The sequence below is a fragment of the Spermophilus citellus genome (genome assembly GCF_964194105.1).
Source record: "Spermophilus citellus genome assembly, chromosome: 4".
Classification (NCBI taxonomy): Eukaryota; Metazoa; Chordata; class Mammalia; order Rodentia; family Sciuridae; genus Spermophilus; species Spermophilus citellus.
Window position 1 is genome coordinate 106,668,050 of NC_138185.1, and position 17,035 is coordinate 106,685,084.

The 17,035-nt window shown below is 41.6% G+C and overlaps 1 protein-coding gene and 1 long non-coding RNA gene across 3 annotated transcripts in view; one reads left to right on the plus strand and one right to left on the minus strand.

Annotated features, from left to right (window-relative positions):
• LOC308647035 overlaps positions 1-15,415 on the plus strand; it is an 83,061-nt gene extending 67,646 nt beyond the window's left edge. The window contains exons 2-3 of the long non-coding RNA XR_014021568.1: positions 14,930-15,070; positions 15,156-15,415. This is a non-coding gene — a long non-coding RNA (uncharacterized lncRNA). The remainder of the gene's footprint in view (positions 1-14,929; positions 15,071-15,155) is intronic.
• Positions 1-17,035, minus strand: part of PPCDC (phosphopantothenoylcysteine decarboxylase) — an 85,356-nt gene that overhangs the window by 32,614 nt on the left and 35,707 nt on the right. The window lies entirely within an intron of this gene.

Consider the following 17,035-nt stretch of genomic DNA (forward strand, 5'->3'; position numbering starts at 1 on the left):
TTTTTCTTTTTTAAATATTTTTTTTAGTTGTAGATAAACACAATACCTTTATTTATTTGTATGTGGTGCTGAGGATTGAACCCAGTGCCTCACACATGCAAGGCATGCTCTCTACCACTGAGCCACAACCCCAGTCCCTTTTTTGTATTTTCTATTTAGAGATAGGGTCTCATTAAATAGCTTAGGTCCTCACTAAATTGCTCAGGCTGGCCTTGAACTTTGATCCTTTTGCCTCAGCCTCCCAAGTCACTGGGATTACAGGTATGGGCTACCATGCCTGACAAAACTTTTGCCTGTTTTTTAAAAGTCAAGTTATTGTGGGGGCAGAATGGTGCTCACCTGTAATCCAAGTCACTCAGAGGCTGTGATAAGAATATCACAAATTCCAGATCAGGCTGGGAAATGTAGTGAGACCCCTGTCCCTAAATAAAAAATAAATTGCTGGGGATGCAGCTCAGTGGTAGAGCACCTCTGGGGTCAATTTCCAGTACCACAAAAATAATTAATCTACAAAATCAAGTTGTTGGTCTCATTATTAATTTGTAGGTATTCTTCATATATTCTTTTTTTTTTTTTTTTTTTTTGGTCAAATGTATGTTTTGCACGTGTTTTCTCCCATTCTGGGACTTGTTTCATCAGTTTTTTAATGCTATCTTTTAGTGAGTAGTTTTAAATTTTTTCAAGGTCTTCTACCTTACGTCTTGTACCTTTTGTGTCTGACTTTAGAAATCTATCGCCTGAGAGTTTGAAGGAATTATCCTTCCTTCTTGCTTTCCTTCCTTCCTTTCTATAATTGGGGATTGAACCCAGGGCCTTGCACACACTAGGCAAGGGCTCTACCACTAAGCTATATCTCTAGCCCTATCCTATGTTTTTCTAGAGGCTTTTAATAGTTGAATAATTTTTCTAAGATTCATTGAAAAAGGATTTAACAACATGGTAGTCTATTAAGTCCCACAGCAAGAAGTGGGAGTGCACCCCAGAGTTGGCTAATCCAGAGGCTCAGGAGCAGTTTCAAGGACTCAAGCTCTTTCAGTCTTGAATCTCTGCTTTGCTTAGTGGCTTGATCTGTTCCCACAGGACCCTGCTTATTGAATCTGTACCATTGCCATAGTTGTAGTCTTCATATTATGGAAGAAAAAAAAAAAGAAAGATCATAATGAAAGCAACATTGAAAGCTTATCAAAGAGGACTTTCAGGAAGGAGGACTTTCACATGTTTCAAGTTGCTGCCTGAAAAGTGAAATTTAGTCACTTTCACCTAATGACTATAGGAATCTGGAATTATCAGATAATTATTAGATCAATTACATTGATCCAGAGATTCAAGATGTATATCAAGAGCATATCAGGCTCTTGTTTTATGGACACTTCTATTCTGTTTTCATACTCTTTTCTTTTTTTTTTTTTTCTTTTTTTCTGATACTGGGATTGAGCCCAGGGAATCACACAAGCTAAGCAAGCTCTATACCACTGAGCTACATACCCAGCCCTTTTAATTTATCATCATCATCATCATCATCATCATCATCATCATCCTGGGGATTGAACTCGGGGAAACTCAACCACTGAGCCACATCCCCAGCCCTATTTTGTATTTTATGTAGAGACAGGGTCTTACTGCATTGTTTAGCACCTCGCTTTTGCTGAGGCTGGCTTTGAACTCGATCCTCCTGCCTCAGTCTTCTGAGTCGCTGGGATTACAGGCATGCATCACCAGGCCCGGCTAGCCCTTTTAATTTAATTTTATTTACAGGGTCTTGCTAAGTTGCCAGACTGGACTTGTACTTACAATCCTTCTGCCTCAGCCTCCCAGTTGCTAGGACTACAGGTGTGTACCACCATGCCCAGTTGACACTCTTTACCTTCCACCAGGCACACAGTCTTTCTCATGGGTCCCCTGTTCTTTCTCATCCCCAACAGAAGTTTCCCACAAAAGAATTTTAACTGCTTTGCAATAAATCAGCACTGTTTGCTCAGAGGAGTTTCTGTTGTCCCTGCTTCTTTAGAACACTGATTTAGAGCTACCTGAATTGGTGTTTCCTGAATAAAATTCCTATGACCCACAAATATAGTTATCTTACTTTCATAGTTTCTGAGTTTGAGTTAATCAACACTACCTGGAAACAACAATGTCCAGAATGAGAGGAAAGAAGCCTAGACTTTAAATCAGTCCTTCCTTCCTTCCTTCCTTCCTTCCTTCCTTCCTGTACTGGATATTGAATACAGGAGTGTTTTACCACAGCGCTACATCCCAATCCCCACTCTCCTTTTTCTTTTTTAGTACCAAGGATTGAACCCAGGGGTGCTCAACCACTGAGTGACATCCCCATCCCTTTTTCTTTTTTATTTCGAGACAGGATTTTGATAAGTTGCTGAGGTTCTGTTTAGTTGCTGAGGCTAGCTTTGAACTTGAAATCTTCCTGCCTCAGCCTCTGAAGTCACTGGGATTATAGGGGTCCACCATCACACCTGTCCCATCCACTTTTTGAGAAAGGGTCTAAATGTCCCAGGCTGACCTCAAACTTGTGATCTTCCTGCCTCATCCTCCCTAGTAGCTAGGATGAAAGGCATGCACCACTATGCTCAGCTTCTTTGAATCTCTCTCTCTTTTTTTTTTTTAAGAATGAGAGAGAGAGAGAGAGAGAGAGAGAGAGAGAGAGAGAGAGAGAGAGAGAGAGAATCTTTTTTTTTTTTTTTTTATAGATGGACACAACACAATGCCTTTATTTTTATGTGGTGCTGAGAATCGAACCCGGGTCCCGCCCATGCTAGGCGAGTGCTCTATCGCTGAGCCACAATTCCAGCCCAGAATCTCTTTTGTTTTGTTCTTATACCAGGGATTGAAGCCAGTGGTGCTTTACCATGGAGATTTTTATTTTTTATTTTTTAAATTTTAAGATAGGGTCTCACTAAGTTGGTTAGGGTCTCACTAAATTGTTGAGCCTAACCTTGAACTTGCAATCCTCCTGCCTCAGCCTCCTGAGTCACTGGGATTATAGGCATGCACCACCAGGCCCAGCCCTTGAATCTCTTTTAAAGAACAAGGAAACTTTCCCTAAAAGGCTGTGAAATGTCTTGAATGTTTGTGTCACTTCCAAATTCATGATGGAACTGAATTCCCAGTTCAACAGTATTAAAAGGTGGGGCCTGTACCAGTGACTAGGCTTAAAGGATGGGATTAGTGCTTTACAAAATGACTACAGGGAACTAGCTAAGCCTTTTTTGCCTTTCTGTGTCTTCCACCCAGAGGGAACACAAGTTCTTCCCCTCTGTGAGATGCAGTAACAAGGTGTCACCTTGGAAGTATGGACTAAGTCCTCGCTAGACACCAAAGCTGTTAGCATCTTGATTTTGGATTTCCCTGACTCTGTAATTGTAAGCAATAAATATATGCTTTTTATAAATTATCCAGTCTAGGGTATTTTGTTATAGCACAGGAAAGGACTAGACAAACCCTCTCCTCACCCTTTTCTCAAATTTCATTGGCTCACATGCCAACACTTAAACCAGACTCTGACAAGGTTAGCCTAGGCCAGCCAGGCGCAGGGGTACACACCTATAATCCCAGTGACTCCAGAGACTGGGGTAGGAGGATTGCAAATTGAAGGTTAACCTCAGCAATTTAGCAAATCCCTGTCACAAAATTAAAAATAAAAAGGATTAGGGATGGGGCTCAGTGGTTAAGTACCCCTGAGTTCAATTCCCAATACCACAAAAAGCTAAACCTAGACCCGTCAGGACTTACTCTTTGAGCCATATAGGATGGAGTGCCTTTCCTGAGAGGAGGACAAACACGTGAGGGCTCTACCAGTGAGGAATAAGAAAGAAGAGTGTGGACAGGAACTGATCCAGGCAGCTGACAGTGACTGCCTCCAAGCCAGGGCACCGGAGTGTTTAAAATGGCCAACCATCCAGAGGGGGGAGCAGTATAGTAAGTGGCAGTATGATGTCACCAGGCTCCAAGTGTCTTCAAGTAACTCTAATAAGGCACCAGGGAATAGGCTAAGGCTCAATGCTGGCTGCTCCAGAAACATTCAGAGTCAAATTGGTAGAAAAAGAGGTTGATTTATTTTGTTTTGTTGGAGTTTTTTTGTTTTTGTTTTCATTTTTGGTGCAGGGAATGAACCCAGGAATACTTAACCACTGAGCCACATCCTCAGCTCTTTTTATTTTCTATTTTGATACAGAGTCTTGCTAAACTGTTCAGGGCCTCACTAAATTGCTGAGGCTGGCTTTGAACTCACAACCCTCCTGCCTCAGCTTCCTGAGCCATTGGAATTACAGCTAAAACCAACTTTCTTGAGGAAAGATGGAAGAAATTTACTGCTTCACAATTTCCATTTTAAAAATCTCTGAAGGCAAGCCAGACTTTTAAAGAGGAAGCATTTATGGGGCTAGGGATGTGGCTCAAGCAGTAGCGCGCTGGCCTGGCATACGCGGGGCGCTGGGTTCAGTCTCTCTCTCTCTCTCTCTCTCTCTCTCTCTCTCTCTTAAAAAAAAAAAAAAAAGAGGAAGCATTTGCTGAGTGTGGTGGTGAATGCCTGTAATCCCAGCTACTCAGGAGGCTGAGGCAGGAGGATTGATAGTTCAAAGCCAGCCACAGCCTCCCAGATCACAATTCAAAACAAGCATCAACAAATTTAGAGAGACCCTGTCTCAAACTAAAAATTTAAAAGAGCAGGGGCAGGTGCTCTGGGGTTGTGACTCAGTAGTTGAGTACCCCTGGATTCAATCTCCAGTACAAAAAATAAAGAAATAAAGAGGAAGCAAGGAGAGGCAGCCCATGAGAAAAAAGGCAAGACATGTGCATGAATTGATTCAATTAGCCTGGGCTACACAGGTCTGAGGAGGGGCATCTCTGCTCAGCTTCCTTGGCGCTGTGAGAGTGGGGGGATTGCAGCATGAAGAAGCTGCTCTTAGATTCACATGGGCGCTCCCAAATTCAGTCTGTCTCACAAGGACATTTTCAGGGAAGGCAGAAAAATTGAGTTTTTGTTTTCTCATCTCCAAGAAGACAGGGTTGGACAAGTTGGAGACCTGCAGGCTAGAGCAGGGTCACCTCTGGCTGGCTATGATGTGGGAAGTTAGCTAAAGGGTCATTTACGTAGCTCACTTTGGAGCCCCCTGAATCCTTCCTCAATTTTTTAAAAATAAATAAGATCATTTTTGTTACAGTCTCACAATCAAAAAAATTAAAAATAAGTTTTTCTGCCAGGCACAGTAGCGCATGCCTGCAATCCCAGCAGCTCGGGAGGCTGAGGCAGGAGGAATGAGACTTCAAAGCCAGCCCCAGCAATTTAATGAGGTCCTAACAACTCAGTGAGACCCTGTCTATAAAGGGTCTGATGATGTGGCTCAGTGGTTGAGTGCACCTGAGTTCAATCCCCAGTACCAAAACAATAGCTCTACTAAGAGCTGGGGATGTGGCTTAGTGGTAGAACATTTGCCTGGCATATGCAGAGACTTGGGTTTGATCCCCAGCACTGCAAAAAATAAAAAGGTAGCATTACAGAAGTATAATTAATACATAATAAGTTGAACATATTTGAAATATACAGTTGATAAATTTCTGCATATGCATACCAATAATCACAATGAAGATGATGATTATATTCATCACCACTGAACTGTCCTTGTGCTTCTTTGTTCATTTATAGATTATTTCCTCAATCTGTTCCCAAGCAAACACTGTTCTACTTTCTACCACCACATTTTCCAGAATTTTATATAAATGGAATCATAGTATATGGTATTCTTGTCTGCTAATTTTTTTTTAATTAGCATATTTTTGGGCTGGGGATGTGGCTCAAGCGGTAGCACTCTCGTCTGGCATGCGTGCGGCCCGGGTTCGATCCTCAGCACCACATACAAACAAAAGATGTTGTGTCCGCTGAAAACTAAAAAATAAATATTAAAATTCATTTTCTCTCTCTCTCTCTCTCTTTAAAAAAAATTAGCATATTTTTTTCCCAGTACTGGGGATTGAACCCAGGGATGCTTTAGCACCAAATTACATCCCCTTTTTTAACATTAAATTTAATCCAAAATTTTTTATTTGTTATAATTAGTTTACATTCCCTTTTCATTTTTATTTTGAGATGGGTTTTTGCCAAGTTGCCCAGGTTAGCTTCAAATTTATGATCCTCCTGCTTCAGCCTCCTGAGTTATAATCCCTCCTGGGATTACAGGTGTGCACCACCACATGCAGCCATAAATGTTTCAAAAGTCATTCATTCTGAGATTCATCCATATTTGCATAGCACTCTAGTGATACACACTATTCACAATAATTCATACCTTTTTATTGGTGAGTAATATCCCTTTGCATGGATATACCACAATTTTTTTAAAATTTTTTTTCTAGTTGTAGATGGATAGGATGCCTTTATTTTATTTGTTTATTTTTATGTGGTGCTGAGGATTGAACCCCGTGCCTCACCCATGCTAGGCAAGCGCTATACCACTGAGCCACAGTCCCGGCACCACAATATTTTTATTTATTGACTTATTGATGGACATTTGGATTTTTTTCTAGTTTGGGGCCGTTAAAAATAAAGCTGCTATGAAAATTGGTATACAAGTCTTTGTATGGACATATATTTTAATTTCCCTTGGTAAAATATGTAGGAGTTGAATGTCTGGGTCATATGAAAGATGTACACTTAACTATTAGAAATAAACAAATTGTAGGGTGTGGTGTCCTATGCCTATATGCCCACCTATGTGGGAAGCTGAGCAGACAGATTAAAAATTCAAGGCCAGCCTAGGCAATTCAGCAAGAATCTGTCTCAAAATAAAATAAAAAGGTCTAGGCCAGGTGTGGTGGTACATGACTGATATCCCAGCCACTCAGGAGGCTGAGGCAAGAGGATCTTGAGTTCAAAGCCAGCCTCAGCAAAATCAAAGCACTGAGCAACTCAATGAGACCCTGTCTCTAAATGAAATATAAAATAGGGCTGCGGATGTGGCTCAGTGTTCGAGTGCTCCTGAGTTCAATCCCCAGTACCAAATAAATAAATAAAAAGGCCTGGGATGTGGTTCAGTGGTCGAGTGCTCACCTAGAGCATGCACAAGGCCCTGGGTTCAATCCCCAGTACCAAAACCAAAACAAAGCAAAACATACTGTAATGTGATAGAACCAAAACAGCATGGTAGCATGGTACTGGCAAAAAAAAAAAAAAAAAGACACATAGACCAATGGAACAGAATGGAAAACCCAGAAACAAACCCACATATTCACAGTCAATTGATTTTCAAAAAGGTAGTAAGTATAGACACTGCAGGAAAAAAAAAAAGCCTTTTCAATAAATTGTGCTGAGGCAATGGAATATTACTCAGCATTAAAAGCATTAAAATCATGGCATTTGCAGGTAAATGGATGGAGTTGAAGAATATAATGCTAAGTGAAGTTAGCCAATCCCCCAAAACCAAATGCCAAATGTTTTCTCTGATATAAGGATGCTGATTCATAATGGGGATGGGGGTGTGCAGCGTTTGAGAAATCACAAACTTTAGATAGGGCAAAGGGGAGGGAGGGGAAAGGAGGGGGCATGGGAGTAGGAAAGATGTTGGAATGAGAATGACACCATTACCTTAAGTCCATGTATGAAAAAATGAATGGTGTGATTCTACTTTGTGTACAACCAAAGATATGAAAATTTATGCTATATTTGTGTAATATGAATTGAATTGTATTCTGTTGTCATATATATTTAGAATTTAAAAAATTAATTCTGTTGTCATATATATTTGGAATAAAAACATAATTAATTAATTAATTAAATGGTGCTGAGGAGGCTGGGTATTCATATGCAGAAGAAAGAATTCAGATCCCTCTCATCATATTAAAAAATCAACTCAAGACTTAAATGTTAGGAGTTGGGGTTGTGACTCAGTGGTAGAGCACTTGCCTGGCATGTGTGAGGCACTGGGTTCGCTCTTCAGCACCACATAAAAATAAATAAATAAATAAATAAAGGTATTGTGTCCATCTACAACAACAACAACAACAAAAATATTTAAATGTCAGACCTAAAATTTTGAAACTATTAGAAGAAAATACAGGAGAAATGCTTCAGGACAATGGTCTGGGCAAACATTTTCTGGATATGATCCCCAAAGCACAAGCAATAAATGCAAAATTTGATAAATGGAATTATTACAAACTAAAAAGCTATGTATAGCAAAGGAAATATTCAACAGAATGAAGAGACAGCCTACAGAATGGGAGAAAATATTTGCAAACTATTCATCTGACAAGGGATTAATTTCCAGAATATAGGGAATTCAAACAACTCGACAGCAAAAAAAATCATCAATCTAGTTTAAAAATAGGTGAATGACCTGAGTAGACATTTCTCAAAAGAGAATATACAAATGGCCAACAAGTATATGAAGAAATGCTCAATATTACTAATCACCAGGGAAATGCAAATAAAAACCACAGTGAGAGCTGGGGATGTGGCTCTGTGGTAGAGTGCTTGCCTAGCATGTGTGAAGCCCTGGGTTCAATCCCTAGCACCTTAAAAACAAAACAAAACAGAAAACCCACAATGAGATACCATCTCACCCCAGTTAGAATGACTATTATAAAAAAAGAAAAAATAAATAAATGAAAAGACACGGTGCACACACACCTCTAATTGCAGCTACTTGGGAGGCTGAGGCAGGAGGATAACAAGTTCTAGGCCATCCTGCCAATTTAGCGAGATCCTATCTCAAAATAAAATATAAAATAGTCTAGGGATGGGGCTGCGATTGTGGCTCAGTATTAGAGCTCTTGTCTAGCACGTGTGAGGCACTAGGTTCGATCCTCAGCACCACATAAAAATGAATAAATAATATAAAGGTATTCTGTCCATCTACAACTAAAAAAAAAATTGTTAAGTCTAGAGATGTAGTTGAGTGGAGGAGCACCCCTGGGTTCAATCCACCAACTGTTGAGGGGGAAAATACACACACACACATACAGACATACATATACATACATACATACATACATACATATGCAGATGTTGAAGATTTGGAGAAAGAGAAACCATTACACACTGCTGTTGGCAATTTAAATTAGTAAAGCCATTATTGAAAACAGTATGGAGGTTCCTCAAAAAACTAGAAAATAGGTCTAGGCTTGGTGGTACATGCCTGTAATCCCAGCAGCTCAGGAAACTGAGGCAGGAAGATCATGAGTTCAAAGCCAGTCTCAGCAACTTAGTGAGGACCTAAACAACTCAGTGAGACCGTATATCAAAATAAACAATAAAAAAGGGATGGGGATGTGGCTCAGTGGTTAAGCACCCCTAGGTTTAATCCCTAATGCTGAAAAAAACCAACCCTAGAATTAGAACAACTATATGATCCAGCTATCCCTCTAGTGGGTATATATCCAAAGGAAATAAAATCAGAATGTCAAAGCATTATTCACAATAGCCAAGAAATGAAATCAACCTAAGTGTTCACTCACAGATGAATGGATAAAGCCAATGTGGTATACATACTCAATGAAATGTTATTCAACCACAAAAAATAGCATTCTGCCAGGCACTTTGGAACACTCCTGAAATCCCAACATACTTAGGACACTGAGGCAGGAGCATCACAAGTTTGAGGCCAGCCTCTGCAACTTAGAAAGACCCTGTCTCAAAATAAAAAATAAAAAAGACCACTGAGCTACATCTCTGGTCCTTTTTATTTGTTTGGTTTGGTTTGTTAAGACAGGGTGTCGCTAAATTGCTTAGGGAGCTGGGAGGTAGAGAAAACCCATTGTGCCTGCCTGGAGTGTTCCCTCACCAGGCAGCTTTTTTCTTAATTTAAACAAATAAATTAATTTTAAAAAAGGACTGGGGGTATAGGTCAGTGGTAAGGTACCCCTGGTTCAATCCCTAGTTAAAAAGAAAAAAAAAGAGGACTTTCTTCTGCTTTCCCTTTACTGGGTCTTCCATTAAGCTGTCTCTGTTGGTATCACACCCACCTGCCAGCCCACAGTAATTACTGACTGACTGCTCGAAAGTTTTCAACAACGACCTGATGCATAAATTTCTCTATAATTCAAATAAAACTCAAGCCCCTTTGCAAGAATAGTCTCTGATGCTAGTCTCAAGTCTGTTCTGACCCCCAAAGGGCTATTCTTGTTCTCTTTCCTTGGTTCTTTCTGGTAAACTCCCGGCAGGTCTAAGGCTCAGCTCAGCCTGTGGCACTCCTCCAGGTTTCAGCCTTCTCTTAATTGCTTATCAATATCTCCATTGTTTTCAAAACCACCTGAATTTCCCCACAATTTTTTTAAACAGAGTTCACTTGGTGCTTCAGAGCCTTCCTCCCTTCCTTCCTCCCTTCCTTCCTCCCTCCCTCCCTCCCTCCTTCATTTATACCGGAGTTTGAACTCAGGGGCACTCGACCACTGAGCCTCATCCCCAGCCTTATTTTGTATTTTATTTAGAGACAGGTCTCTCTGAGTTGCTTAGCAACTCACTGTTGCTGAAGTTGGCTTTGAAAATTCACAATCCTCCTGCCTCAGTCTCCTGAGCCACTAGGATTACAGGTGCGTGCCACCGTGCCTAGTTCTGTTCTTTTTTTTTTTAAATATAATTTATATGAGCAATGCTGGGGATCAAATCCAGGACCTCACATATGCTAGACAAGCACTCTACCACTGAGCTACATCCTCAGCCCCAGAATTCTGTTCTTATGGTCTTCTTCTCTTGATAAAAACTTCTGTCCCGGCACACACCTGTAATCCCAGGGGTTTGGGAGGCTGAAGCAGGAAAAGTGTGAGTTCAAAGCCAGTCTCAGCAACTTAGAAAGCTTAAAGTAACTCACGAGACCCTGTCTCTAAAAGGGCTGGGGCTATGGGCTCAGGAGTTAAGCACCCCTGGGTTCAAACCTCAGTACAAAAAAAAAAAAAAAAACAACCCTCAGTCCCACTGTTTAGAAGCCAAGGCAATTAACAGTGATAAGGTAAACTCTCCCTTTTTCTTTTTTTTCTTTGTACCAGGGGTTGAACCCAGGGGCACTGAACCACTGAGCTACATCTCTGGTCCTTTTTATTTGTTTGTTTGGTTTGGTTTGTTAAGACAGGGTGTCGCTAAATTGCTTAGGGAGCTGGGAGGTAGAGAAAACCCATTGTGCCTGCCTGGAGTGTTCCCTCACCAGGCAGCTTTTTTCTTAAAGAGCTGTAAGAGGAAAGGGAGGAAGCAGGTCATAGCTCAAATATCATGGCCTCTCACTATCAAGATTTAAAGAAACATTGTTCTGCAATAATATGCCATATGCTTGTAGCACAAACTCTGGAGAGTTTAACTGGTTATTTTTTAATTAATTTTCTTCAGTTGTGCCTGTGTCACAGGGGAGAGGGTCTGTTCATACCTAGTGTTCTGAGATTTCACAAGGATAAACCCTCAGGAGGGGTCCTGCTCTTTGGTATTAACTCATTGTGCTAGGCACTCAGTGGCTATATATATATAGTTGTTAATAGACCTTTTTATTTATTTATATTTGATGCTGAGAATTGAACCCAGTGTCTCACACATTCCAGGCAATGGCGCTACCACTGAGCCCCAGCCCCTCAGTGGCCTCTTATTTACTTTTGTCTTTTCTAAATACGCTTATTGTATTCTTAAATGACTCTTTCCCACTGTTATCTTGATCCTCTCAGAAATTGAATAAATCAGATGGTGAATACAGTTTAGCCTAATTTTCTTTTTTTTTAATCTAAAAAAAATTTTATAGTTGTAGGTGAACACAGTACCTTTATTTTATTTGTTTATATGTGGTGCTGAGGATCCAAACAAACTAAACAAATAGGGCCTCACACATGCTAGGTGAGCGCTCTACCACTAAGCCACAACCCCAGCCCTAGTCTGATTTGCTTATCTCCTTTGTCCTATTATTCATCTCTGTGTCATTCTGTTTAACTTTTTTTTTTTTTTTTTGGTACTGGGGATTGAACTCAGGGGTGCTTTATCACTCGGCTACAGCTACATCCCCGGTCCTTTTAATTTTTTTTTTAAATTTTGAGATATGGCCTCACTAAGTTGCTTAATGACCTCTCTAAATTGCCAAGGCCATTCTTGAACTTGCAATCCTCCTGTCTCAGCCTCCTGAGTCACTGGGATTACAGGTGAACACCAACGTGCCTGGCTCTATCTTCTTGCTTTTCAGTTCTGACTGAGTGACTCCCTGAGCATCAATTTCTCCAAAAAATTAAGTTAATAATACATCCTTGCAGATCACACAAGGACAAATGATTGTCCCAGAATAGGCACTCAGGAAAAACACTAACATTGCAACCTTCTCCTTTCAGAACTAATCTAAGTTACTTCAGTGACTCTCTAATAGGGAATAGGCTTCCTTTGCTTAGAAGCATTGGACTCTTCACTTGGGCCTACAGATTCCCAATCTGTAACTAAAAGCAGGATAAAAGCTTGGCGTCTCTGCCTTCATTTTGTATCCTTAAACTTTGGATAAGATTCCTGCTCAGCTCTGCATATAGGCATGTTAGTCATTTAAGGAATGTTCATCTTGAGCTGGTAATCCTCCCCCTTCAAGACTGAAGACACCAAGATAAGAGTAACTAAGGTATTATCAAGATTTACAGGGACAGTCAACTGTCAGTTTTTATAGCATCCTGTCTCAGACCCCTGGAGCAGGGCCTAGAACAAGACCCTACACCTTCCAGGAATAGCAGAGCCTTGCGGGCAGATCACCCCATGATGAGACTGTCCCCTAAGCAGGAGCAATTACCTCATGGGAACCAAACTGCCCCCTTTGAGGATCACAGGTCTGATAGATAAAACATCCCGAGAGGTAAATGGAGATTATCCCCTCAAGTGATGATAAGGACTTCTTCAGGGTCACCTTACAGAACCAGAACTAAGATAATGATCAGCCAGACCACAGTTTGACCAAGACCGCTTAATTATGTGCACCTCTCACCCCTGACCCAATCCTTCCTCTATTTAAACCTACAGCTCCAGTCAGACTGGGAGATAGGGCTGAGATGCTTGATCTCACATCCTTTCAATAAGGTTATATGCTATATATTTTTGTTGTTGCATTATTAGGGATTGAACCCAGGGCCTTGTACTTGCTAGGCAAGCATTCTACCACTAAGACACATCCCCAGCCCTTTTTATTTTTTACTTTGAGACAAGTTCTCACTAAGTTGATGGGGGTCTCACTAAATTGTTGAGGCTGGCCTCAGATTTGTTATTCTCCTGCCTCAGCCTCCCAGGCCACCGAATCTGTAGGTGTGCACCACACCCAGCCCAAAACTCATTTTGAGGTTTCATTCCTCAGGGAAGCAGTGTTGGGAGGTTGAGCTTAGTAGAAGATATCCCAATCATAGAGATAGAGCCCTCACAAATGGATTAACACTGTCCATGGAAGTGAATTCTTGTTCTTGTGGGACTGGATTAGTTACTACAAGACTGGGTTATTAAAAAGAAAAGTCGCCCATCGTGTCTCACCTCTTGCACACCCACTTGTTCTACCTTTCCACCATGTGTGGAGTGACAAAAGGCCCTCACCAGAAACCAAGCAGATGCAGCCAACTGATCTTGAATGTCCGGCCTCCAGATTCTGAGCTAAATAAAACTTTTTTCTTTTCTTTCTTTTTATTTTTTTAAGCTTGTAAGTCTTCTTTATTTTTTGTTTTTATTTTATCTAAATACATAAGTTTTAGAAATTGACTGCTTATAAATTAAATATGATCCAACAGGCACATGTTCCCTAATGTCCTGGAAACATGGCAGTTGTATTCTATTTAATAGTGTTTTGTATTTGTTTTTGCTTTTTCATATATATATGTGGGGGGGGGTGGAGGGGTGTGTATCCCTTTTTTATATTTTATTTTGAGACAGAGTCTTGCTAGGTTGCTTAGAGCCTCGCTAAATTGCTGAGGCTGGCTTTGAACTGGCGATCCTCCTGCCTCAGTCTCTTGAGTCTCTGGGATTATAGGCAGGTGCCACGGGTCCGGCTCCCAAGCAAGGAATTCTGCTGTGGACACCAGCTAGGAGTCCTCTAATTCCATTCAACAGTGGAATTGTCTTCCTGGAGATAGTGTTGGAACCCCCATTTTTCTGTTGTTGTTGTTCAGGGATCCCCCACTTCTGATGCCAGTGGTAAACTCTGTTTTTTTGCCTGTGCTTCTGACCTACCAGCTATAAATTGGGCTATAGCAGCTCACAGAACTCAGTGAAACACATTTACCAGTTAATTATTGATAAAAGTAAATAAATAAATAAGATTACAGGAGGCCTTTGCTTTGGATGAGCCTTTTGTACTGGGGTCCAATATACCAGACAAAAAATCAAAATGTAGTCATTTCTGCTGAAGTTTCATGTCTCCAAAGTAAAACGAAACTAAACCACTTATCTGACTTTTCAAGAAAACAGGAGAGAGAGAGAGAGAGAGAGAGCACTGCCAAAGCTCAAACCAGCCCATTTCAATTGGTATAACAAAGTTCCCTCTGCCTTAATCTTTATGCAAAATGTAACCTGATGTTAACCAGTTATTTTTCTATTGTTCTGTCTCCCTCTCGATGCCTACAATTGAAAGCATTTTGAAATGACCAATCTGCTCTTTGTTGTTTCTACTTTCTTTCCTCAGCCCTGTTCTGTCTATAAATCTAACCTCTTCTGTTCAGTCCATCAGAATGCACATTCTACTTTATGGAATAACATGCCACCTAATTTTAGAATCAAAACTAAAGCCAAGTGAGATCTTTAAGCTAATTATTGTAATTTTGTTCTTTGACATTATAAAGGATGTTTTAAAGACATGAAGGAATACCCAGATGAAGATATATGCTGGCAGAGATGCTGAGTTCCCACCCTGCTGGGGTGAGCTACTCTCCCTATACATGGATGTGATCTTGTTCACTAGTTCACTTCCCTGGAAGCCCCTGAACTCAGTCTTTTTGGGTTTTACAGAGACTTCCTTGTGTAGGCATGATTGATTAAGTTTCTGGTGATCGACCTCTGCTCCTCTGCCCTCTCCCGAGGTAGGAATGGCTCTGTGAGTTCCCACTCCTGAGCACAAGGTGGTTCCCCTCAACAAGCCCCCATCCAGAGGTAAGGAACATAGGGACTTTCCAAAAATCAAGTAAGGTCAGTGGCAGTTATAAATAATGACTGTCTTTCCTTTTTGTCATTCTAGGGCCCTTCTGGAGCTGCTTCAGAAACCAAGGACAAAAGACCAAATAATTTAAGGACAGCTATTCTTATTGCACTATTCACTTAGGAAATTATAAGCATTATAGGAGCTGTGAAACAGGAAAGCCAAACTATGTACAGTGGCTGGACACTTTGGCGCACACCTGAATCCCAATGGCTTGGGAGGATGAGCCAGGAGAATAGCAAGTTCAAAGCCAGCCTCAGCAATTTAACAAGGTCCTCAGCAACTCAGTGAGACTCTGTCTCAAAATAAAATACAAAAAAGGGCTGGGGATGTGGCTCGGTGGTTCAGCTCCCTTGGATTCAATCCCCGGTACCAAAAAAACAAAACAAAAAACACTTAAATATGTCCAGTGTATCATAACATTCATATGCCCTGGGAAATTACCTCCAAGGGTGGCAGCAGAGCCCTTGGGCCTGAGACCATTGCAATCCCCATACTTAGTTTCCCCCTAAGCCATCTGAGCAGAAAAACAGCTCCTTTGTGTGTTCCTGGCTCTGTGTTTGGTGACAGATATGGTGGAAGGGAGGGAGCACATAATAGATGCTCAGCCCCTGTTGAGGATGACCAGGCCACCCTTAAGCTGAAGAGGGCCCTCTCCACATCCTTGGCCCTCCAAAGTCTGCTCAAATAGCCCCAGAGCAGGCCCATGCTGTCGGTGCTACTTGCCATGTGACAGAAGCTGGGGTTCCCAGGGCTTTTATAGGAGAAAGAAGGGATACAATGCACAATGGGCAGGAAATCCACATGCTGGGTGGGGTCTTCCTCTCTATAGTTTGCTCTCCTCTGGGCCTGAATTTCCTCTTCTTCCTTTATAGAACTTCTAAATGGAACTGGACCTCCGGGGGCCATCGGCATTTTCTTTTCAGACAGGACATGTTGCTTTTTGTAAGCCAACTCATATGAAAGAAAGGGGAAAGGCTGGGGAGGTAGTTCCAGAGGAAAGCGCTTGCCTAGTATGCAGGTATCAAGCCCCAGTTCCATCCTCAGCACTGGGGCTGTGGGGGAGGAATTAGGAATAAGAGGAGAAAGCCATTAAAGATAGCTCCAGATGGAGCTGCTCAGAATGCTAGGACATTTTCCTCCCTATGGGATTAAACTTTGCTTTCAGGACATTCCTCAGGGATCTAGGATACAAGTCCTGTCTCCCGGCTTTGTTCTTCCTTGTTCATTCAATCCAGTTTTTGTACACTTTCAGCATACTGGGCTCTTCTGCCTATGCTGGGTACCCAAAGAATTCCAAACCTTCAGATGCAGTTTGAAGCAGGAGAAGCAATCACCTCCTTTGACCTGCTGGCTATGCTACTATTGATGCACCCTAAACTATTAGGGAAGGTACATGCGTGGTGTGGTTGTCATTGAGGTTGTCAGAAGAGAGATACTATCATTTCATAGGCACTTGCCTTGGTTTCCCAGGGTCAGTCCTTGCCCCACTGAACCTTTGCGCACCTTACTACCCTCACCCACTGCACTCAGCCACACTCGCAGCCCTTCTCTGGGCTCCCCCACCTCCACCTGCCAGCCCTCTCCTCCTTCCCTTTGCACAAGCTTTAGCATCACCTAAAATGCTCTGGTTCACCTCGTGGTTACTCCTCTTCTTCTCACTTCCTCCAGGAAGTCTTCCCTCATGCCCATGATCCCCTGACTAAATCGAGCTCTGGGTTACCCTCTCACATACCCTGGCCTCTTCCTCAAGGGCACTTTATCAGAGTGTCTACAATTCCTTATACTTAGGTGACTGTCTGATGAGGATCCTTCTCTCCCACTTGATGGTTGGCCCATGAGGGTAGGGAGAACGTGGGGTTCTGCTCCTCACTGTATCCTCAGCTCAAAGCACACCTGGGACACTTTACTGTTACTGC